Genomic DNA, 26,085 nt, shown 5'->3' with positions numbered 1-26,085 from the left:
CTTGCCCCAACCCCCAAAAGGCCTCTGCAGAGTTGTCAGTCTCTTTACCTATGGGTGAAGACTGATATCTGGAATATTGGTTGGTCTACACTTAAAAGTAGTACCAGTATAACTATGCCAATATTTTGCGGATACATTTATACCAATAAAACATCTAGTGTCACATATTTATACTGGCATAAAGGTGCCTTATACCAGTATAACTTATTTCAGTTCCCGAATCAGAGTAAGCTATACCAGTGTAGTTGAGTCCATACCAGGGGACTTTAACTACACTGGTATAATTAAAATGGCAAAACTTTCTAGTGCAGCCAAGCCGTAGATTTCAGCCACTCACCACCATTGATATAAATCACAGAAATCTCAGAATTCAATCCAAGTGTCATATTTGATCTTCTAGACAAAAATTGGAAGTCTGGGGTATTGCAGATCATGAGAAAACTCAAAGTTAAAGGAGTAAACTTGTACAGTGGCTGCACCTGCTTTTGGCAACACGCGCAGCAGCAGTCCAACTTCAAGGTATTCTACAATTAAATTTCCAATCTGAAGTCTAATGATAATGGCAGGACTTAAAGTAATACAGAATTAGGGCTGGAAACTGATTTGATTCCCACACACAAAAAGAACAATTAAATTCATCAGATTAAAATAGCCCACTGTTTGGAAAAAAAAAAATCAATAAATATTTATGACACAGTAGATTAAATAAAAAGTCTGTTGTATATTTGAATTTCCTTGTTTTTTGTTTAGCATAATTTACTACAGGGTTTGTATATTATGGATTAACACATAATTCTTGGTAAAAAGTGTTGAAAGAAAAGTGGCCATGCAACAGTTACTTTACATTATCTTGACCATTTCTCTCAAATCACCTGTGGTATCTTCATTTGTATCATGGATTGTAAATAAGGGTAAATAGAAAAATTGTAATTATAAATTGTAAAAGGAAGTTATAGCACAATATTGCAATTAATGTTTGTCATGGGAAATGAAGTCAAACGTAATCAATTTTACAATAAAAAGCATTTTTAAAGTTACATATCGCTAATAGTTTAAGAAAATACTCTGTTATAGGACATATGTAATGAACCAAATTTTAAAAAATAACGGAGGAGTCTTGCTCTTCAGAGGGCCGGCTGGGGCGACAGAAACCAGGACTTTTAATTTTAAAAAACAACAACCCACCTACTCAGTCTCTTCTCTACAGAAGGTCTGGCAATTACTTAATAGCCAACTCCAAAATACTCTATGTACCTTCAGGAGCCTGAAATAGTGGGCAGTGCTTGGCAGGTACAGTAGAAGCCACCTGGAAAAACCCAGGAAGTCCTCTGACAGCCTCACAGTAATCCTACAGAGACAGGATCAATAGGATTGAGGATGCACTGGCTCCCAGAAGAAAATTAACTACTTCCTTCCACCTATAGAGCTGATACAGTTAATTTCTTTGTTTTAGAGGTTATTTTGCCAAGCTGCACCTCAGATGCCACAGATTCCCAAAACTATGAAGTCAGGGTCCAGGAGAAGTAGCAACAGTAGCTTGATACAATTAGCAATCTCTAGGAAGCCAGTAGAGTCTACTGGGCCAATGATGTCAGATACTACCCACTTGTTTGAAGTCAGCAGATTTACTGGATTTTTTAAAAGCCGCTTTTAAGACAGCATTTAATACAGTTATGCATGATGTTCACATACACGGCAGTTTATACGGCTTTTTCATAACTCCTTTGTAACCAAATATGCACTGGTGGCAGTATTTAGTGGTTACAGCAAATGGCTAGGAACCAAATCAGTTCCAGGATCACATCAACCAGATACTTGCATTATGCTAACTCAAGCAAGCCATTTGACCCCTTTCAGTCAAAGTAAATCCCAATTGTTAAGTTTGTTGAAAAATTAGTCCTTATTAACAAACGTATGCTGCAGCCCATCACCATCTTAGCTAAGGTACGTGTCTCCAATAACCTGCCCAAAGAGTCTGTACAGGTCGTTAAAGACAAAATAGGTCTCAAACTTTTTTTTTTCCTCCATCAGCATGAAGTGACCCAGAATATGTTCCAATCCTGACCACATTCAACGAAACCATCGCTCCTTCCAAACCTCTCCTTTCCCTCCTCCCCCATTATTCCCCCTTCCTTTTAAAGTTTGGAAGAGATGCATCATGGTAGTGACAAAATCAGTTCCAGAATTTCAATGACAGCTCATGCTATCTCATGCCAATATGTCTCCACTTTCAGCACTAAATTTCCCTTACAGCCTGCAGTGTTAAGTACATATTACAGGGATACCCAAGCTATGGAATGCGGGCTGTACACGGCGCTCCAGAGCATTTCATAAGGCCCATGGCCTGCTTCAACACAATATACTAACAGCTATCTCATTAGCATTTTGTCATCAGGTTTACATCATTTTCGTTTCCACAAGTCTGTAAATAGCTTGTTTCTAGGTATAGTGTTGTCTAATACAAATTAAACAAGCTCAACTTAAAATATAAATCAATACAGGTGACTTTAAATCTTATTAAAATATGTAGAATCTGTTTGGACCACACAAGGTTGTACGTAGGTTTTTGTGGCCCTCCTGTGTAATAAGGTTGTGCACCACTGTATTAGAATAAAGATCGGGATGCCAATCATCCAGAGCCACAATCCAATTGGGCCCAACTGTGGCACATTGCTGTAGCAACCCTCACTACCTCAGAGCTGGACTTCACTGAAAAAAGTGCTCATGTTCACCGAGTGAAGCAGCTCAGGAAAACAGGTGAAAAAAAGTGATAGGTTTTTTTTCCTTTTCCCTGTTTGAACTTATACTATGTTCCATTGGATGATTTATTTTTTTAAAAATCTACTAACTGAAAAACTAAATGAGGAAAAAAAAATTTAAAAAGTTTATTTTGCTATCAGATACACACTGTATAGTCAATCTTGCTATTTCTCCTGTAGACTCAGTTTCCCATTTATGTGGATAATTCACACAGCAACAGGACAACAAAAGACATTATAAACTAGGATAATGTTACTGTAAAAATCATAAAAGTTAGTATGGGACTCAGGGCAGACATTGTACCTGAAACTCATTTTTAAATGAAATTCAGTTTTGTTTTTTAAAGAGTGCCTCTTTAAATAAAGTTTACAGGGTATAATTTCAAAGGTAACGAAGATTACGGAAAGTAGGAAGTGACTATTTTAAATTACTTCCTTCCTCCTAGACTGCCAAATTGCCACTTCCAGCAGCAATTTCTGAACCTGCAGATAGTTAACCCACATGCATGAGTAGGGAGTGAGCTGGGAACAGATGGCTTCAGTCCAATACTGGCTTTTAGAATAGGGTGCAATTTTAATGGCGGTCAGGCCACAAACTGCTACTGAGAGAGCAGTCAACTTTTAGAAACGAAAGCAAGGAAAGAGGTCCAAATAGTCCAAAGAACTTCACATATAAGCCATGCTTTGAAAGCAACAGGCTACATCAGGATGTGCATTAGCAAGTTTTAAGTTATTAGGGCCAGAGAAGGCCCATTGACTTCAGTAGGACTGATTTGCTTCACCATGCCTTTTTCAAATGGGACAAGACATTTGGCCATAATACAGAGACCAACAGCGTATACCTCTTATACCTATTGTACCTATTTGCTATAAATTTAAAAACCTACATTTTAAGAGATTTGACCGTATGCTTAACATATTTTGGTTTTGTTCCTGAGTTATGTTTTCAGTTAGCGTGCCCCTTCCAATACTTGAGGTATTAGAACACTTAGATATTTCAACACAGAACATGGTTTTAAGTATTTTGATCTTGCTAGGGTAGTCTAGTGTTTAAAGCAGATAAACCCAGACACTGTGAATTCTCATCAACTCTCTGCTTTTGGATGCTACCCCTTAGACCTGTAACTTCTCCTCTCTGTGGCTCTGCTTATCTGTAGTATCTGTGTCACAGGGCTGAGGTCAGACATAACACTTGCAAAGAACCTGAGAAACTCAGATAAATAAGCTACACAAAGGTAAGTAAGTAAAAAAATGTGTTGGAGAAATGAGAAATCAAACTTCAAACATCATGACAGATGTATGGCCTGAAATAACAGCAGTGACATTCAAGTATGTCAGAGTCCAGCAACCCCCACCCCAAAAATAGCATTACATCATCTTTACTAAAGTGTTATACTTTACAGAAGTCCCAAACATCGCTTTCAGATTAAAATTTGAATAGTTAAAGGACCCAGCCAGCTCTGCACAGCAATATAATCCTTCATCAGTATGAGTTTTTTTGAAGTGAATATAATTGCAGAGTGCATTACACTTCTGTAAATTCTCATTATTAAGGCTAAGATTTAGTCATGGTTGGTTTTTTTAGTAAGTCATGGACAGGTCATGGGTAATAAACAAAAATTCACGGCCCGTGACGTGTTCATAACTTTTACTGTCTAAATACCTCTGACTAAATCTTAGCAGCTCCTGGGGCCCCAGGGCTCTGCTGCTCTGGAGGGCTCCAGGGGCCAATGGCTAGCCCCTGCACTGGCGACAGGGGTTGACTGGCCCCAGCCAGCCACTGCTCCGAGACCCCGGGACCTATGCTGCTCCGGTGGTCCCGAGGCTAGCGGCACCAAAAAATAGTTCTGAGTTCTGAGAAATTTTCAGACGCGGCACCAAAAAATAGTTTTTTACCAAATAGATTCAGGGTGCGTTTTACAGTACAAAAGACATTTCACAGGGCATTCCTACAGAAGAATCCAAAAGATGATTCTGTCACTAGACAGGTAAGCCTTATTTCAAATTCTGTGAGCCTTTTCCAAGAGATGTATTTACAGTGTAACAGGGAAAAGATTCAATCTCTGAAAATTAGAGTGGCAAGAGAAGTGGCAAATTGCCAGCTGATGGAAGAAAGGGTTTGTGTGTTTTTCTCATATGTACAGTCAGAATTCTTGAAAGAGTTTCAAGAAATTCTGTAGGACATGTTTAACTTCTGTATAAACCAAGTGAAGATCACGATTCATTAAGCAATCTGTCTGAAAAGTTATTGCATTGCATTTGGGGTGCAGTACAAACAAGACTAATACTGCCCCCCATTTTTCAAGCTACTTCATTATTTTCCTGGACTGCTGCAATGTTCCTTTTGCATGCTAGCCACATCTCTGCAAGACAACATAATTATACATGACCTAATATGTTACTATAAAATATAGCACAAGAAAAGGGGTTTGGTAATATGCAGTAGAGACTTCTGGTGTGAACTGTATTTTAGAGTTCCAAAAGTTTTTATACCCATTAAGTTTCTCAGGAACTTTTGTCTATTACTATAAACAGTGGTGGCTAAGTGCTGGGCGAGCTTCCACACAATCTCAGTCCTCCAAGCGAAGAGCTGCACAGTTGTTTGCATCATGCAGGACTTAAAAAATAATCCACTTGCTTATACAGATTGCATTCAGGTGACACAATCAACTTCTACAGAACTTTAGTTTTCATTTTCTTAAAAAGCTGAGCTCCTAACCCTTATGGTTGCAAAATAATAGACATGAACAGATCCAGTGTGGTTTACTGAAGTCTGTGGACAGACAACTCCATTGCCATTACCACTTCTCATACCTTTCCAATGTCGCACCAGAGCAAAAATGGACCAAAATATTGTTTTCATTGTTGCTATTGAGGTGGATATGGGCAGCTATGAAATTGACACAGTCCATTTCATTCTATGGCTACCTGGAAAAGCGAAGAGCTGTAACAGAGATAGCCACTAAAACTATTCCCTGAGGACAACAACCCAAAAATCAGAGGCTGCAGAGGGGTATGTTATCAGAAAGGTGTACGATTTCTAGCCTCACAGCATCCAGGATGCTTTGGTGTAGTAGAGGAACACAACACTCCTCCCTTCTGACTGACAAGGTTGCTGGGAGACTCCACATTGATCGAACTCCCACAGCATTCAGTTAGTAAAAGATGGAACCACTGAGGAAGATCCAGGAACAGAACCCTGGGAGCAATCCCAACGTGCTCCCTTCCCCAGTAGCTAAGAGTGTTGCTGGGCATTACCCCTCAACAATGGAGAGCCTCATCTTAGTTTATCCTTGAGGCGTTTGTCTCAATCTCATATATTAGTCTTGAGAAAATTGCCAGAGAGGAGGGTGACAGTCATGGTGAGGGCAACAAGTATAAGGGATGCAGGGCTGTGTGTGGATAGGGTGGTGGGAAAGATTAAGCTGGGTGCTGTATAAGTGTGGTTTGGAAAAAGGTTGATTACCAGCTATTTTATAGCACCCACAAGTGTGGTAGGTGCAAAAAGAACAGGAGTACTTGTGGCACCTTAAAGACTAACACATTTATTAGAGCATAAGCTTTCGTGGGCTACAGCTCACTTCATCGGATGCATAGAATGGAACATATAGTAAGAAAAAATATATATGCATACAGATAAGTTGGAAGTTGCCATACAAACTGCGAGAGGCTAATTAGTTAAGATGAGCTATTATCAGCAGGAGAAAAAAACTTCTATAGTGATAATCAAGATAGCCCATATAGACAGTTGACAAGAAGGTGTGAGGATTCTTAACATGGGGAAATAGATTCAATATGTGTAATGACCCAGCCACTCCTAGTCTCTATTCAAACCCAAGTTAATGGTATCTAGTTTGCATATTAATTCAAGCTCAGCAGTTTCTCGTTGGAGTCTGTTTTTGAAGCTGTTCCGTTGCAAAATTGCCACCCTTAAATCTTTTACTGAGTGGCCACAGAGGTAGAAGTGTTCTCCTACCAGTTTTTGAATGTTATGATTTCTGATGTCAGAGGTGTGTCCATTTATTCTTTTGCGTAGAGACTGTCTGGTTTGGCCAATGTACATGACAGAGGGACATTGCTGGCACATGATGGCATACATCACATGGGTAGATGTGCAGGTGAACGAGCCCCTGATGGCGTGGCTAATGTGATTAGGTCCTATGATGGTGTCACTTGAATAAATTCAAGTGGTAGGTGCTTCACAGAAAATGTTCAAACAGCTTTTCAATCTAAAATGAGCTTGCAAGTTACACACAAAGATCTGGGCTGCAGGGAGGAAAGGAATATTGATTGATTTTGGAAGACTGGGATAGATTTTTAAAAACAGAAGACAAAATAACGTAGCAACAGATACATAAGAGTGCAAGAGAAAGACACTGAAAACAAAGACATATCCCATGATCAGTGTGAAAAAAGGCAGAAAGGGCAACAAGTTGTAACAAAAGCAAGTGATGCAGTACGATACATTTTTAAAGCTAAAGTGACAGTTAATTCCAGCATATAATCAACTAAAACACTATACTGAATGAACATAGCCAACTGTTTTATATTTAGATTGCATAAGTCATGGCTTTGGTGGATACACGGCAACTGATTTTTTTTATTTTTGGGCCGGGGCGGGGGGGGGGGGGGTGTTTGAACTCCTGAGTAGGGGGGGGGGGGGGGGGGGGTGTTTGAACTCCTGAAAAAAAAAAAAAAACAACTTACCCAATAATGCGCAAAGTGAACATTAGGGACTAGGAAGCTTTGAGGAAGTGAGTTTTCACTTATTACCAAGCAGTAAAATTTCTTACAGCAGCTCTCTAGAGGTTAGTCCAAATAAGCTAAACATTCTCAACACCTAACACAAAACCAATGACTGTTTCACAAAAGTAACAGAAGTTTTACACAATAAGAACTTGTGGTTTCCTGCAAGAGGAAGAATACCTAGTCTTCTAGAATGGAACTAATTCGTTCATGGAAACTTTTTTAGGGGGTTGCATAAAACAACTAATTTCTGTAATGCCAAGACAACGTGACTTAGTTCAGGAAAAACTGGTATGGTTAAGAGTTCCTATGCAAACTTGTGACAAAAGAGATACATTTGCTTAACAAATGTGGCATTTGTTTGAGTTACAGGGACATCATCAACTACTGCACTCAAATTCAGTTTTCTCAGAGCAACTTAATCATTGCCAGTGTTGTTGTGTTTGAGTTTATGTTAATTCTTTAAAAATATGTACAAGTTTGGGTGGTTGGTTTTTGTTTTGTTTTTAAACTCTTGTGTTTGGAAAGGTCTTTTAGAAAGGCTGAACAGCAACACCACGCATATGCAAACCCAAACCCCTCCCCTCTCTCTTTATCACTATATCTGCCTATTCAGTTTCAGATTTTGTTACTGATAGATGCATTCTTGCAGAGCCTGGGGAAGAGCATGCACAACATAATGTGTCAACAAGAAATAGACTGCAGGGCAGGTAAAAATAACTCATCCATTACCCTTACCCCAGTTGCCTAAAGGAAAAGACACTGGGTTCCCAAACCAGGGACTGTGGATTCAGGTCTCACCTTGGATGTTCACTTCCCCACTCCCCACCAGCACATCCCCTTTCTTTTTAAGGCTGTAAAAGGACTGTGCCATTCTGAGATTTGCACAGTGCCTAAAACATTTGGGGCATTATTGTAATATAATAAAATTATACACCTTAGCTGAGCTATAGTGACCTCTTCCAGACCTGAAATGTTAAAAATACAAAGCGCACTCAATACCCTGCAGCAATAGAAGTTAAATACAGCATATCTGACTAACGTAACAAATCTCAAGAAGTTATTTTTGCTTGTTCAGACTGGTCCCACATCACTTATTTAACAGCTCCTCCCCCCAGCACATTTTATTCAAAGTAGTTTCAATCCAAATCTAAAAGTTATTTCAATTTGAATCCTGTACACATACGTGGACTCCCTACAAATATTTCTATATGCAGATTTACTATACTTCATACTGTAGTGTTTTACCTAAAAATATTAGATTAGAATACCTTCTCTTCCAACCCTCAAGAAGAGGAACAAAAACACGACAAACACAATGTGGAAAAGGCATTTTATATGCCAAATACAGTGTCATGCATGCGCCAGATATTATGCTGTTCAGGTATTATGTAAAAATAACCCTGTACCAGTCTTCTGCATTCTAGGAGGTAACATATAGCCACCAAGTAAAGAAATGATTACTTCTGGATTCCCCTAGGAAGGATCACAGATAGACTTATTCTTGCTGATAGTGAGTTCACACCACCAATCATTACCTCAAGGAAATTAGGAACTGTGTTTTGGAAAGAAAACAGTCCAGATTGGTGACCCCACACAATAGGTCAAGGAGTATGACATTTAAAGATGAATAAAAACATGAAAAGCTATATCCAGAAAACTGTAAGCCTGTGTTTAAAGGCATGATTGTAAATATGTTAATTATTTATGTTCTGGTATGCTCAGAGACCCCAGTCAGGATTAAACCCACAGTGTTAGGTGCTATACAAACATAAGAAGGCATTATACCTAACGTGAAGAGTTAATCCAGCTTGAGTCAATGGCAGATGACAGGAGGGAGGACAAAGGTAACAGTCATAAGATTACACAATGAATGTGCAAGTAACAATATGCACTACTAGGAAGTTCAAATCATTTTTTACTTTAGCCTCTTCCTATTTTTAGGTTTTATTTTGAAACACTACACAGACATCCAGGGAGGCTTTAAGTTATAGTGGACAATGGAAGAGGCCGGGGGTGGGGAAGGAAGATGCAAGTAGGAAGCATGGTGACTGAACAGGCAGATACCATTAGATGCCCACAAGAAATCCATTGACTACAGCTGGAGGAGTCAAAGACTGAAATGCTGAATTCAAGACGTCTCTGAGGTCAGAATATTAGTGCTCTGATGCAAAAATCCTCTCTGCCCTGCTGGTCTCCTTGTCTCTAGGGGTGTTCAGGGCTTTAAAGCTTTGCCCCATGGAACCCTCTCAGCTGTCAGTCTTATGGAGGGCAGAAGATGTTGCAGGGTGGAGAGCCACTAGCCTTTAAAAGGGTGGTGAAACTGACTGAAGAGAATTTTACTCCATTCCCACAGGAAAAAGTGTTTACTATAAACTTAATCAGTTAACAGGGAGGAAAAATTGTGTCAGTTTAAGGAAAAATGGGTGAAATAGTCTCTTCATCTACATTTACAAACATGCCATTCTCTCTCTCTTCACCACCACCACTCTCCTACTGCCACTACAAAACACATCTTGATTTCCACCATAAAAAGCTTTTAATGTCTTAGGTCTTCAACTGCCTCCTCTTGCTTTCCTGGCGCTAGCCTCATCCCCTTCTAGTCCAAAATTCCCCTGAAAAAAGGCTACCTTTCTGATTATTTGGCCACATTCAGTCCCATTTCAAATCCCTTAGTTGGCTCCCTATTGCCTCCCAAGTTCAAGTTCCTTATTCTCTTTTTTACCTCTCAACTACTCTCCTCTCCCTCTGCTCAGCCCAAGCCACGCACTCCACTGCTTCCTTTGTCCTCCCCCCTCACCCAATACATATCTCTGTTCTTTCTTTTAGCAGCCTGGAAACCCTTTCCTGATCATATTTGCCTCAACTCCACTTTCCTTTAAATCCCTTCTGGACACTCACTGTAGAGAGACTCATATTAGTCATTTAAAACAATAAAAAGTCTCCAAATGTATCCATTGACCCCTCCAACAATGGATTACTATCTTTTTACTCATCTTCCCCTACCCTCACCTAAGAGCATAAGAACACCTACTCTTGACTTAATTTAAGTTGTCAGCTCTTCAGGGCAGGAACTCTGTGTCTATTTGTTTTCATAAAGAGCTATGCAAATCTGTAGAACTATCAGAGTTAGCACAGGGGTTAGTTTCTTAAACACTTTTTCCAAATTAACTAATTATACATTTTAAGCTAATACTTTAGGACTCTGGTACACAGTTACACTAATTTGAGTGCACAAACACAGTAATAGTTTCAACCAGCAGAGCAAGATTTTTGCTGTAACTTTCAAGACAAAAATAAATCTGAATATTAGTGCTCTGATGTTAATCCCGAAAGAATAGTTTTTCACATTGCAAAAGTGTTTATCCAGAAACAGTTAAGGTTTCATTTTCTTTTAAGACCATTAGCAATTTGAGGGAAATGTATTTCAGCTATTTGGAAACATATAAAAAACAGACCCTTAAATATGCTACATTAAATTGAAAACATCAAATAAAATTTCAATTGGCTTTTTCAAAGCAGTGCACTATTATTAAACCAAAGAAATCCTCCTATTACTATAACCTAGGTAGTACTGTTGTTGCTGAATACAGTCATTAAAACAAGAATTGGCAAGAGTCAACTAGAACTGGCAATGGACATAGGACCAAAAAAAAAAAAAAAAAATTATCTGAAAGTTTCTTCTTATGGTAACAAGGTCCATGTCAATGGGTACTTCAACCTGCTTACAGCTTTCAGGAAGAATCAGACATCTCATCAACTGGTAGCAGTGGGAATGCCCAGCAACTGAAGTTCTCTTCAGTTGAGACAAAATTCCACAGCCAGGATAATTCAAGTCTACTTTCCTAAGGGAATGTCTACACTAACTAAAAACCCGTGACATTATATTGATAGTTAAAAACCCGTGGCTAGCCAGTGTCAGCTGAATCAGGCTCGCAGGGCTCAGGCTAAGGAGACTGGTTAATTGTGGTGTAGACGTTTGGGCTCGGCTGGAGCCCAGGCTCGAGGACCCTGCGAGGTGGGAGGGTCCCACAGCTAGGGCAGCCCGAGCCCAAATGTGTACACCACAATTAAACAGCCCCTTAGCTCGAGCCCAAGTCAGCTGGCATGAGCTAGCTATGGGTGTCTAACTGCAGTGTAAACATACCCATAATTACAAATTGTTAAATATACTTTGAAGAAAAGGCACAATTTTTCCTAGCGCAGAGTGTAGGAAAGTCCTCTTAATGAAATGAACCCAGATCTTTGGATGTCAATTTCTGTCCCTCTTCTGGGAAATCTACTTGTCTGCAGGGTGGGCTGGATCTGTGGACCTTATAATTTGAAAAAAAATTGTTCAGGTATGCACAGATAAATTCTCCTATTTTTCATTGTGCTAAAGTTCACAGATCAGTTGCAATGGAATTTTTGCAGCAGTGTCTCCCCTGAGTGGAAAGCAAGATCATTCTTGAATATCATAAATGAAGTAGGTTATATAAATGTCCCTCTTCTCCAGGTTTAAGACATTCAGAAGTCTTCTGCCAAAAAAAGGCACTGGCTGAAGATAAGAACTAATATATAAAATTTGATGAATTTACATTGGTGTCCAAATTAGCAGATCTCAACACAGGAGACAAGATTTCTCTACCCTGAAATTATCAGTGCTCCCAAACATCAAAGTCGAGTTTTGAACATAAGAAAAAACTAGGCCTTTCAAGAGATTAAAAAATTAATTGCAATTAATCGCACTGTTAAAGAATAATAGAATACCATTTATTTAAATATTTTGGATGTTTTCTACATTTTCAAATATATTATTTCAATTATAACACAGAATACAAAGTGCACAGTGTTCACTTTATATTTATTTTTGATTACAAGTATTTGCACTGTAAAAAACGAGAGTACTGTAGTGCAATCTCTTTATGATGAAAGTTGAACTTACAAATGTAGAATTATGTAAAAAAAAAAAATGCATTCAAAAATAAACCAATGTAAAATTTTAGAGCCTGAAAGTCCACTCAGTCCTACTTCTTGTTCAGCCAATCACTCAGACAAACAAATCTGTTTACATTTTGCAGGAGATAATGCTGCCCTCTTCTCGTTTACAATGTCACCTGAACAGGCATTCTCATTGCACTGTTGTAGCCAGCACTGCAAGATATTTACGTGCCAGATGCGCTAAAGATTCATGTGTCCCTTCATGCTTCAACCACCATTCCAGGAAACATGCTGATGACAGGTTCTGCTTGATAACGATCCAAAGCAGTGCGGACCAACGCATGTTCATTTTCATTGTCTGAATCAGATGCCACTAGCAGAAAGTTGATTTTCATTTTTGGTGGTTCGGGTTCTGTAGTTTCCATATTGGAGTGTTGCTCTTTTAAGACTTCTGAACGCATGCTCCACACCTCATCCCTCTCAGATTTTGGAAGGCACTTCAGATTCTTTAGTCTTGGGTTGAGTGCTGTAGCTATCTTTAGAAATCTCACATTGGTATCTTGCGTTTTGTCAAATCTGCAGTCAAAGTGTTCTTAAAATGAACAACATGTGCTGGGTCATCATCCGAGACTACTATAACATCAAATATATAGCAGAACGTGGGTAAAACAGAACAGGCGACATACAATTCTCCCCCAAGGAGTTCAGTCACAAATTTAATTAACCCATTATTTTTTTAACGAGCGTCATCAGCATGGAAGCACGTCCACTGGAATGGTGGCCGAAGCATGAAGGGGCATATGAATGTTTAGCATATCTGGCACATAAATACCTTGCAATTCCAGCTACAAAAGTGCCATACAAATGCCTGTTCTCAATTTAAATAAGAAGAGGGCAGCATTATCTCCTGTAAATATAAACAAACTTGTTTGTCTGAGTGACTGTCTGTACAAGAAGTAGGACTGAGTGGACTTGCAGGCTCTAAAATTTTACAGTGTTTTATCTTTAAGTGCAGTTATGTAACAAAAACCCCCCTACATTTGTAAGTTGCACTTTCACGACAAAGAGATTGCACTACAGTACTTGTATGATGTGAATTGAAAAATACCATTTCTTTTGTTTACAAATATTTGCAGTGTAAAAATAATAAATATACACTTTGATTTCAATTACACAAAATACAATATATGAAAATGTAGAAAAAACATCCAACATATTTAATAAGTTTCAATTGGTGTTCTATTGTTTAACAGTGCAATTAATCGCAATTAATTTTTTTTAGTTAATCGCATGAGTTAACTGTGATTAATTGACAGCCCTAGAAAAAACATCAGTTTATTTTGGAAATGAATGCTACGACAATAGCGAGAATTTCCACTTGTCTCAACTAAAAGTACAATACTGGGTCTCATCTAAGAGCCTCCCCCCAAATTCCAAACTCATCTGAATAAAAACGGTAGCCATTGGGAGGTCATTTTAATGGACAGGAAATATAACTGACATCTCCTGCAGGGAGGTCAAACTGGATAGTGCTGCAAGAAGCAGAATGAGGTTCCAAGATTGGGCTCTATGACCTTATGCAGCTGGAATAAGGGTTGTTACCTTAAGAAAGCATTAAGCATTAGGATTTGTAAAAAACTGTCTTTTCTTAAACATTATCAATAACGTTTCAGACACAAAATCCCAGAAGCTAATGGATAAATATTGCAAGCAGAATAGCAAGGCACATCAGGAGGTCAAACACCTTATGAGAGCAGACAAATGACATTATATTGATAAGCTGGCAACACAAGCAGAGGATGCAGCTGTTCGTGGTGAACAAGGAACTGTCTATACAATGACATGGCTTATTAGTGGTAAACCACAGACACTAACAAATACTCATCAGGGACAAACAAGGCCACCTATCAACAGAAAGAAGTGCTGGACAGAGCATTTTAAAGAATTGCTGAACAGGGAGCCACCTAAAAAGGAAGCAAACATCCAGGAGGCAGAAGATGATCTTGATATCAACACAGACACCCCAACTAAGGAAAAGATCATTCAAGCCACCAAATCCTTAAATGGGAAAGCTCCTGGCAAGGATAACTTGAATGTAGAATTGTTCAGGGTAAATTCTGAGTTAGCAGCATCTATCCTGGCCCCTCTATTTACATCAGTCTGGGAAAGGGAAAAAGTGCCAGATGAGTGGACCAATGGGGTTATAGTGAATATACCAAAGAAAGGAACTATCAGTGATTGTAATAACTGGCATGGTATCAAACTTTAATCTGTGCCAAGCTACGTATTGTGTAAAATCATAGTCCAACATATATCAGAGGCAGTTGATAACTTTCTCAGAAAAGAGCAATCCGGTTTTCGGAAAGGGCGTGGATGCACAGACCAGATCTTCACTCTACGAAACATAACAGAATAATGCTTAGAATGGCAACGGCAATCCTACATAAACTTCATAGACTTTGAGAAGGCTTTTGATAGCATTCAGAGGACCAGCCTATGGTTCATTCTGCGGGCATATGGAATCCCTCTCCATATAATCATCATCATCAAAAGCTTTTATTTCAACTTTACTTGCAGTGTTGATCACAGTGAGCTCAGTTTTGAAGTCAAAACAGGAGTATGTCGGGGGTGTGTCACTTCTGCAATCCTCTTCAACACTGCCATCAACTGGGTAATGCAGCATACAACAGAAGACATGCCAAGAGGCATTAAACGTACACCCTTCTCATCCCTTGAAGACCTGGACTTCGCAGATGATCTCACTCTCCTATCACATACCCAACATCATATACAAGAAAAAACAACTCGACTCAACGCATTCGGCCAGCAAACTGGACTGAAAATCAACCGCAATAAGACATATCAAGACCTTTAATATTGACTCACCACCACCAGCAGAAATAGAGGATTATGTTCTCACCAAAGTAGAAACACTCAGATACTTGGGCAGCACCATCAGCCAGGATGGTAGAACGAGGCAGGATGTCCGGAACAAAATCAGTAAATCCAGGAACACCTTCAGGAGTTTAAATACAGTCTGGAAACCATCAAAATACACCACCAAAACCAAACTCAAGACTTATCAGAGCTGCATACTTTCAACATTACGTTATAGTGCAGAATGCTAAGGAATGAGAAAGTATGACATATCCAAACTGTCTTCATTCCATTCAACCTGCCTCAGAAAAATTGTCCTGATCTTTTGGCCCAGAACAATCTCAAACCAAGCTCTATTGACAAAAAGAGGATCTGAGCACCATCATTGCCAGGAGACATTGGAGATGGATTGGTCATGTACTTTGGATGGAAACTGATTCCATCAACAGAGTAGCAATAATATGGACACCTGAAGGCAAGCGGAAACAAAGCCACCCGAAAACAACATGGTGAAAAGCTGTGGAAGCTGAGCTGAAAAACCTGGGGCACAGCTGGGGAACCACTGAAAGACTTTCCAGAAACAGACAGAAGTGGAGGAGCTTCGTTGCTGCCCTAAATGCCAGAGGCGTAATGGGAACATGATGATAATGACACAGTCTTGACTTTTCCTTGGACACTCACATATCCAAATCAAGATCCTCTTGGAGGAACTCAAGGCTATGTCTCATTTGTTTCATATGGTAGTTACACTATGGGCTTTGCACCAGCCAGTAGAATATGTTCTATTTGTTGACTTCTCTTTAGGGGTCTCTGAGAACGATCACCTCACCCAAATCAAACGTGTCTGGTCCCAATAGCAAAACACCCGAGAGACAGAGACATTGGAAAGATTAATCAGGCTTGTGAGCCACAGACTCTTCAGCCAGAAAGGCATACCACCGTATAACCGCAGCTCTCGCCCTCCTACCTTTTTTGTGGTCCTGGAGAACAATGGAAAAGGTGGGAAAGCATATGGCAGAGACATTGCCCAGCTTTGTAAGAGGTCATTCCCCACATGGAGAGACCACCAGCCCACCAAACTGCCTTACAATGAGTGAGGATATGATCAGGTTCAGGTTCCTCTCTGTTTAATCCAGCTTCTCCAGTGGAAGTCTTGGAGTTCACCTCTCCCTTGACAGGCAGCACACAGAGAGATAGGAAGCTTTGGTTTGCCAAGATAAACATGTTCTTTCTAGGTTTCAGAGTAGCAGCCGTGTTATTCAGTATTCGCAAAAAGAAAAGGAGTACTTGTGGCACCTTAGAGACTAACAAATTTATTTGAGCATAAACTTTTGTGAGCTACAGCTCACTTCATCGGATCATCCGATGAAGTGAGCTGTAGTCACGAAAACTTATGCTCAAATAAATTTGTTAGTCTCTAAGGTGCCACAAGTACTCCTTTTCTTTTTATCTTCTTTCTAGTTTATTTATGCAAACCTGACTGGGGCCTTTACGTGTTACCGTAACAGATAAATAACCATCTAGAGACAATTCCAGATGTCTTGTTACAATAGAAAGAGGAAAACATACAAACTATGGACAAAAACATCATTGGCCTGGATGTCTCAAATAAACAGCCACCTTAAGTCCTTTACTATGCAGGACCTGACAGCTTGTTAGTTCCCTATATGTAGTAGCTCATTGCATTGCACAACACCTTGTTTTGAGAAATGTTTAAAATGATATGAGCTAAGAGCAAGTTAAAGCAAATGGCCCCCTGCTATCAAAGTCGCTCCACTATGCAGCAAAGTTTTGAATTTAACTTGCTAAACAAATGGGGTCTGCTTTAAATACAAGATATACATAAAATGCTCTCACCTAAACCACAAGCAGCAGCCCTACCTAATCCTTCGGAAAATTTTGAGAGCTACATTTTATTCCTAACCATCTGATCCTAACAGTATCATCAGTGAAACAAAAACATTTGGCCAAACCCTCTGAGTTATTTGGTCTTGAGTTTTATTTAAGGTAGCAGAAGACTACCAGTTAAGAGTAGGCATCCCTCAATGAAATGGGGAAGAAAGGAAAACAGATTATTAATGTGATTTCGAGAGGTGACTTCTCCTCAAAGCACAGGGGTCTTTTAGACTAGTTTTCTATAAAGGCCACTAAAATACACCCACAGCAAAAACAAGTGCTGTTGAGTATATTTTTAGTTAAGTAACTCTGAACCTTTCCATTTTATACCTAAAATCAAATGTCTAAGATGTTTTATATGCAAATCAATCACTAACATACCGCAGATACATTTTCTTCTAAGACCTTAGTTTATTCACATTAAAAATTTTAAACACAAATACAGACAGTCTCTTTAGTAACCAACCCATTAGGAATAACACAGCTAGTTACAATTACTAGTATTTAACAAAAAGTAAAAAAAAAAAAAAAAAATCAGCTTCTCTAATACTTAACACAAAAGCAACACATGTAGCTACAGTTGCCTGTTCTAGGCAGCTGGCAAGCTCGGAGATGGAAAAGTTGCGGAACAGCTGGGGAATGCAAGACACTTTTGAACAGGCTATGTGATCCAAAATAATGGTACGTGTTTATACACAACACAATGGCAGCAACAGCCAAATGCAGGTCTGGCGCATGCACTACAGCTGCTCCTTTCTTCATAGACAAAGCACAGCAAGTGGATACAAATGGAGTTCACATTTACGAAGTATGACTTTCATCCTAAAAGCAGCAGCTTGATCACCAAAATAGACAGCCTATTTTCCAATTGGACAAAAAGATACAAGATTCTAAATCACAAGTTAACCTCGAAAACAGATAGTCCCTTTGTGTCACTAAAAATGTTCTGAATTTAACGTTTGCTTTCCACCAGTGGTTGCCAAAACAAGTTTGTTCAGTTCTACAGTACTGTGTAAGTTGCCATCTGCAATACACAAAGGTTCCTTCTTACCACTGTAGTTTGAGGTAGTATGAAGGAAGCAAAGAAAACCAAGTTTGTAAACTTTCTAAGATAGAGCCTGCCTGCATATAAGTTAGCTAGTTTACAAAGAAATCTAGCATTTTGGAAGATTATTTTTTTTGGGAAGAGAAAATCTCATGTGACCTACTTTTATGAAAATACAAGCTTACTTCCTAAAACAGCAAGACAATACCCTCCCGTCAGTTTGCGTTTTACACATGAGGGTGTCATCATTTGCTAGTTGTTATGCAATCACTGGTAACATATTGCAAGCAGTGTTTAGCTATGTCCTAATATAATGCAACGGTAACAAATTCCAAATACTGAACTTAAATAAGGACTTGTATTAAAGTTTTGTCTCCCCAGTCCCCAAGTGATCTTCCAATTTCCAAGTCATGAACTCTTATTAGGGTTGGTCTATATACTACAAAGTTAAGCTGACCTAACTATATTGCTTAAGGCCGTGAAAAATTTCATGACCTGTGTGATGTAATTAAGCAGCTCTAACACCGGTATAGACACCACTAGAACAATGGAAGAATTCTTCTGTCGACCTAGCTACTGCCTCTCAGAGAGACGGACTGACTACAGAGGCAGAAGAACCCCCTCCATCATGGCAAGGGTCTGTCTACACTTAAAATGCTGCAGCGGCACAGCCGCAGCTACCCAGCTGTAACGCTTCAGTGACGACACTATTTACACCATTGGGAGGGGTTCTCTTGTTGGCACAGGTACTCCACCTCCCCGAGAGGCAGTAGCTAGGTTGACGGGAGAATTCTCCTATCAGCCTAGCACTGACTACAACGGGGGTTAGGTCGGTTTAACTGAGTTGCTCATGGGGGTGTGGATTTTTCACACCCCACGCGATGTAGTTGTACTAACCTAATTTCCTAGTGTAAACCAGGCCTGAGTATCTAGAAACCCTGCAGCGGCACCCATGCAGGGTGTAGACATTCCCTCAGAAGCATTACATCAGAGGCACCACCTTTCTTGTTGAGGATAAAAACGTAAGAATGGCCATGCTGGATCAGAACAAAGGTCCATCTAGGTCCAGTCTCAGCTAGTATCCTGTCTTCCAACAGTGGCCAATGCCAGGTGCCCCAGATGGAATGAACAGAACAGGTAATTATCAAGTGATCCATCCCCTGTCATCCATTCCCCAGCTTCAGGCAAACAGAGGCTAGGGACACCATCCCTACCCATCCTTGCTAACAGCCATTGATGGACCTATCATCCATGAACTTCTCTAGTTCTTTTTTGAACCCTGGTATAGTCTTGGCCTTCACAACATCCTCTGGCAGGGAATTCCACAGGGTTGATTGTGTGTTATGTGAAAAAATACTTCCTTTTGTTTGTTTTAAACCTGCTGCCTATTAATTTCATTTGGTGACCCTTAGTTCTTGTGTTATGAGAAGGAGTAAATAACACTTCCTTATTTACTTTCTCCACACCAGTCATGATTTTATAGACCTCTATGATATACCCCTTAGTCGTCTCTTTTCCAAGCTGAAAAGTCCCAGTCTTAATAATCTCTCCTCATACAGAAGTCGTTCCACACCCCTAATAGTTTTTGTTACCCTTTTCTGAACCCTTTCCAATAGATCTTTTTTGAGATGGGATGACCACATCTGCACACAGTATTCACTGAGTGGATGTTTTCAGAGATCTATCCACAATAACTCCAAGATCTCTTTCTAGAGTGGTAACAGCTAATTTAGACCCCATCATTTCGTATGTATAGTTGGGATTATGTTTTCCAATGTGCATTACTTTGCATTTATCAACAATGAATATCATCTGCCATTTTGTTGCTCAGTCACCCAGTTTTGTAAGATCCCTATGTAGCTCTTCGCAGTCTCTTTGGGACTTAACTATCTGGAATAGTTTTGTATCATCTGCATATTTTGCCACCTCACTTTTTACCCCTTTTTCCAGATCATTTATGAATTATTTTGAATGGGACTGGTCCCAGTACAGACCCCTGGAGGACACCACTATTTACCCCTCTCCATTCTGAAACCTGACCATTTATTCCTACCCTTTGTTTCCTATCTTTTAATCAGTTACCAAACCATGAGAGGACCTTCCCTCTTATCCCATGACAGCTTACTTTGCTTAAGAGCCTTTGGTGAGGTACCTTGCCAAAGGCTTTCTGAAAATCTAAGTACACAATACCCACTGGATCACCCTTGTTGACTCACTCAAAGAATTCTAGTAGACTGGTGAGGCATGATTTCCCTTGACAAAAACTCTTCCCCAACAAATTATGTTCATCTATGTGTCTGACAATTTTGTTCTTCACTATAGTTTCAACCACTTTGCTCAATATTGAAGTCAAGCTTACCAGCTTGTAACTGCCAGGATCACCTCTGGAACACTTTTTAAAAATTGGCGTCACATTAGCTATCCTTCAGCCATTTGGTACAGAAGCTGGTTTAAATGACAGGTTACAAACTACAGTTAGTAGTTCTGCAATTTCACATTTGAGCTCCTTCAGAATTTTTGTGTGAATACATACCATCTGGTCGTGATGACTTATTACTGTTTAGTTTATCAATTTGTTCCAAAACCTCCTCTGACGACACCTCAATCTGGGATAGTTCTTCAGATTTGCCAAGGAAGAAGAATGGCTCAAGTTTGGAAACCTCCCTCACATCCTCAACCATGAAGACCGATGCATTTAGTTTCTCCACAATGGCCTAATCGTCCTTGAGTGCTCCTTTAGGACCTCAATCATTTAACAGGTTTTCTGCTTCCAATGTACTTTTAAAAAAAATTGCTATTACTTTTTGAGTCTTTGGTTAGCTCTTCTTCAAATTCTTTTTTGGCCTTCCTAATTATATTTTTATACTACATTTGCCAGTGTTTATGTTCCTTTCTATTTTCCTCACTAGGATTTAACTTCCAGTTTTTAAAGGATGCCTTTTTGTCTCTCACTGCTTCTTTTACTTTGTTGTTTAGCTATGGTGGCACTTTTCTGCTTCTCTTACTATTTTTTTTTAATTTGGGATATACATTTAAGTTAATGAGGATAATACAAGATTGAGTGGTGTTGACAAATGATGGATGTTTAGCAACATGAAGGAGACTTCCATTTCTTCCAGCTGTGATGGACACCAAAACACAAACTAGGTAATGAACCTTCATAACTTACTTTGGTGAAATGCACATAACTCAGAATTTACTATCTAACGGGAGTTACACATTCATCATTGGAGAGGAGAGGAGAAGAGACATTTCTGTGCCATTTATGTGACAGCTATATCTTTGGCGACCATATTGTACTAAGTTTATATATCACTGTGAGCAAGGGACTGTATGCAACTCCAGGGGAAGAGAAGCTGTGATACCCCTTGTGACAAGATCCTCAGGCTACAACCTGGAACTGGGGTAGTGATGTGCCCCCTTAACTCTCCAGCCTGGGCTGTCTCTCACAATGCTTTGCTAGTGACAAGCAGCAAACTCCTCCAACATGCTGTTATCGCTCAGTACAACAGCACGTGGAGCCCCACACCCAGCTAAATTGCAGGAATTGTACCTGAGCCACTCACAAATAACACAGAGAAAGGCACCAGAAAATCTCCCAAGCCCCCAGCCTTGCACCCCAGAGCTGTACCATCTTGCCCTGGTAGAAGCCTGGCCAGTGTAAGTTCACTACTCAGTCCACCCCTCCCTCATGTGGAGAGAACACACTCTGGCCTTTGTAAACCGAGCTGAGATTTCCCAAGCACTTCAAGCAGAACACACTGTTTTAAATGAAATATAAACCAGATTTATTAACTACAGAAAGATATATTTTAAGTGATTATAAGTGGTAGTCACAAAAGTCAGAGATAGTTACCAAAGAAAATAAAAGCACACAGTTTAAATCTTAAACCTTATTAGACTAAGCAGTATTTCAATCAAACAGTTTTTCTCACCCCACTCTATGTACAATTGTTAATACATAAGCTTCCCTTCTAAATCTGGGACCAGTCTCATCAGTTCAAATCTTTGTCTTCTCAGTGTTCTTGTTGCTTCCAGTGTAGGTGGGGGGACAAGAAAGGTAAAATCATGATGCCACTGACCCTTATTTTATACATTCAGTCCATGTGCCTGGAAAACACTAGCCCAGACATGTCCTGGTGGGCTTTGCTGAGTCACAAAGTTGAGCAATATCCCACCGTGTGATGCTTGCACAGCCCTCTTACAGAATTGTAAATCCCTTGTTTACAACTCCCCCAGTGATTAATGGCCGTCCTCTTTATGACAGCCCATAATATAGTAGAAGACTTATCAGATCACCTCCTCAGTCTTCTTTTCTCAAAACTAAACATGCCCAGTTTTTTCAACCTTTCCTCATAGGTCAGGTTTTCTAAACCTTTTATCATTTCTGTTGCTCTCCTCTTGACTCTTTCAAATTTGTCCACATCCTTCCTAAACTGTGGTGCCCAGAATTTGACACAGTACTCCAGCTGGGGCCTCGCCAGTGCCACTGTAACCCCCAGATCCTCTTCAGCAGTATTACTACATAGACAATTATTCCCATTTTATAGTTATGCATTTGATTTTTCCTTCCTAAGTGAAGTACTTTCCACTTGGTCTTTATTTAATTTCATCTTGTTGAATTCAGACCAACCCTCCAGTTTGTCAAAGTCATTTTGAATTTTAAACCTGACCTCCAAAGTGCTTGCAATCCCTCCCAGCTTGGTGTCACCTGCAAATTTCATAGGCACACTCGATTACATTATCCAATTAACGAAAACATTGACTAGTACTGGACCAGGACTGACCCCTGCAGGACCCCACTAAATACACCCTCCAGTTTGACAGCAAACCATTGATAAACTACTGTTGAGTACAGTCTGTCAACCAGTTATGCACCCACCTTATAATAAACTGTCTGAGAGACTCTACGGACAGCCGGAAATAACAACTCTGATAGGAGTGAACTACTGCATGCATCTCAATAGAGTGTTAGCTACACCTGGAAGCAGCCAAGCACTGTCCCTAGCAGGACCTATGCAACAGAAGAGTGCAATAGGCCCCAAGCAGATATCCCAGCAGACAATGGTAACAGGGGCAGGCCCACGGTATATGGGTAGAGCTGGGGCATGGAGTCATATAGGGTGGTGTATACATCAGACCCTGAATAATATCCCATCATAGTTAAAATATGGTTCAGTCTTACTATTGTGAACAGCACCAACCAAGCTACAGATTTACTGGGAACAGCTGGTCAAAAGAGTTTTCCATTATATTTTCAAACGGCTATTATTTTTTAAATTTGTATGAGACTTCGAAATATTGAAAGATGTTTGTCAGCATTTAACAAAAATAAATGATTTTTTTTTTTAAGAAGCCCACCATTTGTATTAAGCCAGACTGTACTTCTTAGCTGCTATATTTCATTTGAGTATATGTGAACTACCCCTCCAAAAACGATAGTTAACTAATATAAAAGCCCCACTCTTTAGTACCAGGGACATTAACATGGGACTATTTAGCTCAAATGACACTAACAGCTGTTGAAGCCCAAGCACAACATCAAGAATAAACTGATAATGTCTCCTACTCTTGTTTGCTTTCCAACCTCTGCCTATTGCCCCCTGCCAAGCTCTAAATCCATATGTAATCAGTCTGTTGCAAGACCCCTTCAAGCTCTCATGAGAATCATAATCCACAACCACATGCCTGAACTAAGGAGCATTGTTAAGCAGAGCAGTTCCAAAGCAAGCCTTTAAACAGTCAACTATAGTACAGTGCTTCTGCACTGCAGGCAGTATCCTGCAAATACATTACTGAGTTTATAAACATTAGTATCTACTCATCTACTTGTATTTTTCCTGTCCATCTAAACATATTTGTTTCCCCTTCTACTCATACTTCTGCAAAAAGACAAGGGACAATAGGAAACGGCAGGCCAAAATCCCACTGCAGACTTCCTACGGGAGGAGGCAGCTAATCAACTCATCTTTTGGTTTTGGGCTTGTGGGCCAAATCAAGAGTTTATGCATAACAGTAACCAGATATTGTGCTGATTCTTTCCTCTTCGCACTCTTCCAAACTAACCAAAATCAGAAGATCTCTCTCACACATACACGCCTCTAACAACTTCTTCAGTAAAGAGAAATGACACTTCCTTCATATTTTTTAAACTTCATCCTTACTTGCCTGGCAATAAGAATGAGTGCAATAATGGAAGAGCACCCTCTGCTGCACTACAGATAACACTGCTACCAGCTCCGAGTCCAGGGAGGATGTCAAGATAAAGGAAAGTTCATTTTAGTGAAAGTTGTCCTTGTCTAGGTAATACAGTTCAATAGTGTCTGCACTAAATATTTTCCTATATGCTCTAGTCACTGTACAAGACAGAAATTTTGTGGACAATTGTTTATCATAGCTCTGCTTCACTATGGATAACTATATGCAGAGACTTCAACACCTGACCTAGTATTAAAATAAGCAATTACAACAAAAAGTTATGAGGCTACTTTTAGACAAATGCAGGCAAATTACCAACCAACAGCCCTGCAAGATTTTTTTCCTGCATTGAATAGAGCTGAATTTTTTTTTTAAAAAAACGACAACTTAAGGTAAGTTTTTAAGGGGAAAAAAAGCTTTTGCAAAACCTAAATCCAACATAAGTTTTTCTTCAATTTGTAAACAATACCATTGTCTTGAAGTATTTACAACTAAATATTTCAAAATTAAGGCCCTGAAAGTGAAACTCACTATACACAATGGTGAAATGATCTTTGAATCGTTGCTCACGTGGAAAGTAAGGCAAAATGTAAGTAACCGGTATAAATAGTGATAAGTAAACAAGATATCTGAACTTAGATGAAACTGATACTGTCCATTTAAAATCATGTGATATCTGTTTTCAGCGCATGATTTAAAGAGGGCAGTACAAAGCTGTCACTTGGCCTTTAAGGGGATTCTTGTAAAGGGTGCGCTACCTCACTCATTTATTTACTGTATTGCCAGCAGTCCTTACCGTGAGGTGGGGAGGAGAAGTCAAACTCCCCCTGGGCTCAACAAGAGACTTAACACTGGCTTGCACAACCTCCTGCAACGCTTGTCTGATTAGCTGTTGGTTATCTACTAGGCGTTATCCAGATTTTAAAAAGAAGTAGTAGTCTGTAGGTGTGGGGGACAAAGGGGAGTGGGGATATTTGGAGAAAAAGTCCGTCACCCCTCTCAGTCTCACTACACCCCCAAAGATTGCCATGGGCAAACAGCCCTTGAGCCATGCAGTCACCAGGTAACACACCGCTTTACCTGAAGCAAGCCCCTCTCAAGGCAAATGCTGCCTCCTGACCCCAGGCGACAGCTGAGAGCGGGGCTCCTTGGTCACAGGGGATGGTCCCCAGCCTGCAGACCGCGGCGCGCGCGGGGGTCCCCGCTCGGCACGCGCGAGAGGCAAAGACAGGATCCCCCGCCCTTACCTCGCTGCAGGCGGGTGTGCTCATCGAAGGCCCCGCCGCACGGCCACCTGCTCGGCGCCGCCCTGCGCCCGCGGCACTGCAGGAGAAAGGAGAGTTACCAACAAAGGGGAACTTCCCCGAGCGAGCGCGGCAGGCGGCTCCCAGCCCGGCGGGGGGCGTGCGCACGGCCAAGGCACGCAGCGCGGCGCAGCGCGGGGAGCGGGCGCTGCTCAGTGCCCCGCAGCAGCCCGGCTGCGAGTGACTCTGGGGGAGAGGGGCCGGGACACCGCTCAGCGAGCCGCGGCCGTACCGCGCCCCCTCCCCAGCAGCGTCCCCAGCTGCACGGGTGGGGGGGGACCCAGGCGGCCGGGGAGACAGAGCCGGGAGGGCAGACACAGTCAGCTCGTGCCCCTCGGCC

General features: G+C 40.4%; 1 protein-coding gene across 2 annotated transcripts in view; it reads right to left on the bottom strand.

Moving 5' to 3' along the window:
• SVIL (supervillin) overlaps positions 1-26,085 on the bottom strand; it is a 214,206-nt gene that overhangs the window by 187,638 nt on the left and 483 nt on the right. For both annotated transcript variants that reach the window (XM_043541407.1, XM_043541420.1), the window contains exon 2: positions 25,689-25,764. The gene's annotated coding sequence lies outside the window, so the exon portion shown is untranslated. The remainder of the gene's footprint in view (positions 1-25,688; positions 25,765-26,085) is intronic.

Source organism: Chelonia mydas, chromosome 2 (assembly GCF_015237465.2).
Source record: "Chelonia mydas isolate rCheMyd1 chromosome 2, rCheMyd1.pri.v2, whole genome shotgun sequence".
NCBI classification, from domain to species: Eukaryota; Metazoa; Chordata; order Testudines; family Cheloniidae; genus Chelonia; species Chelonia mydas.
Note: the sequence above shows the minus strand (reverse complement) of the source record. Positions and strands in the feature narration are given on the sequence as shown.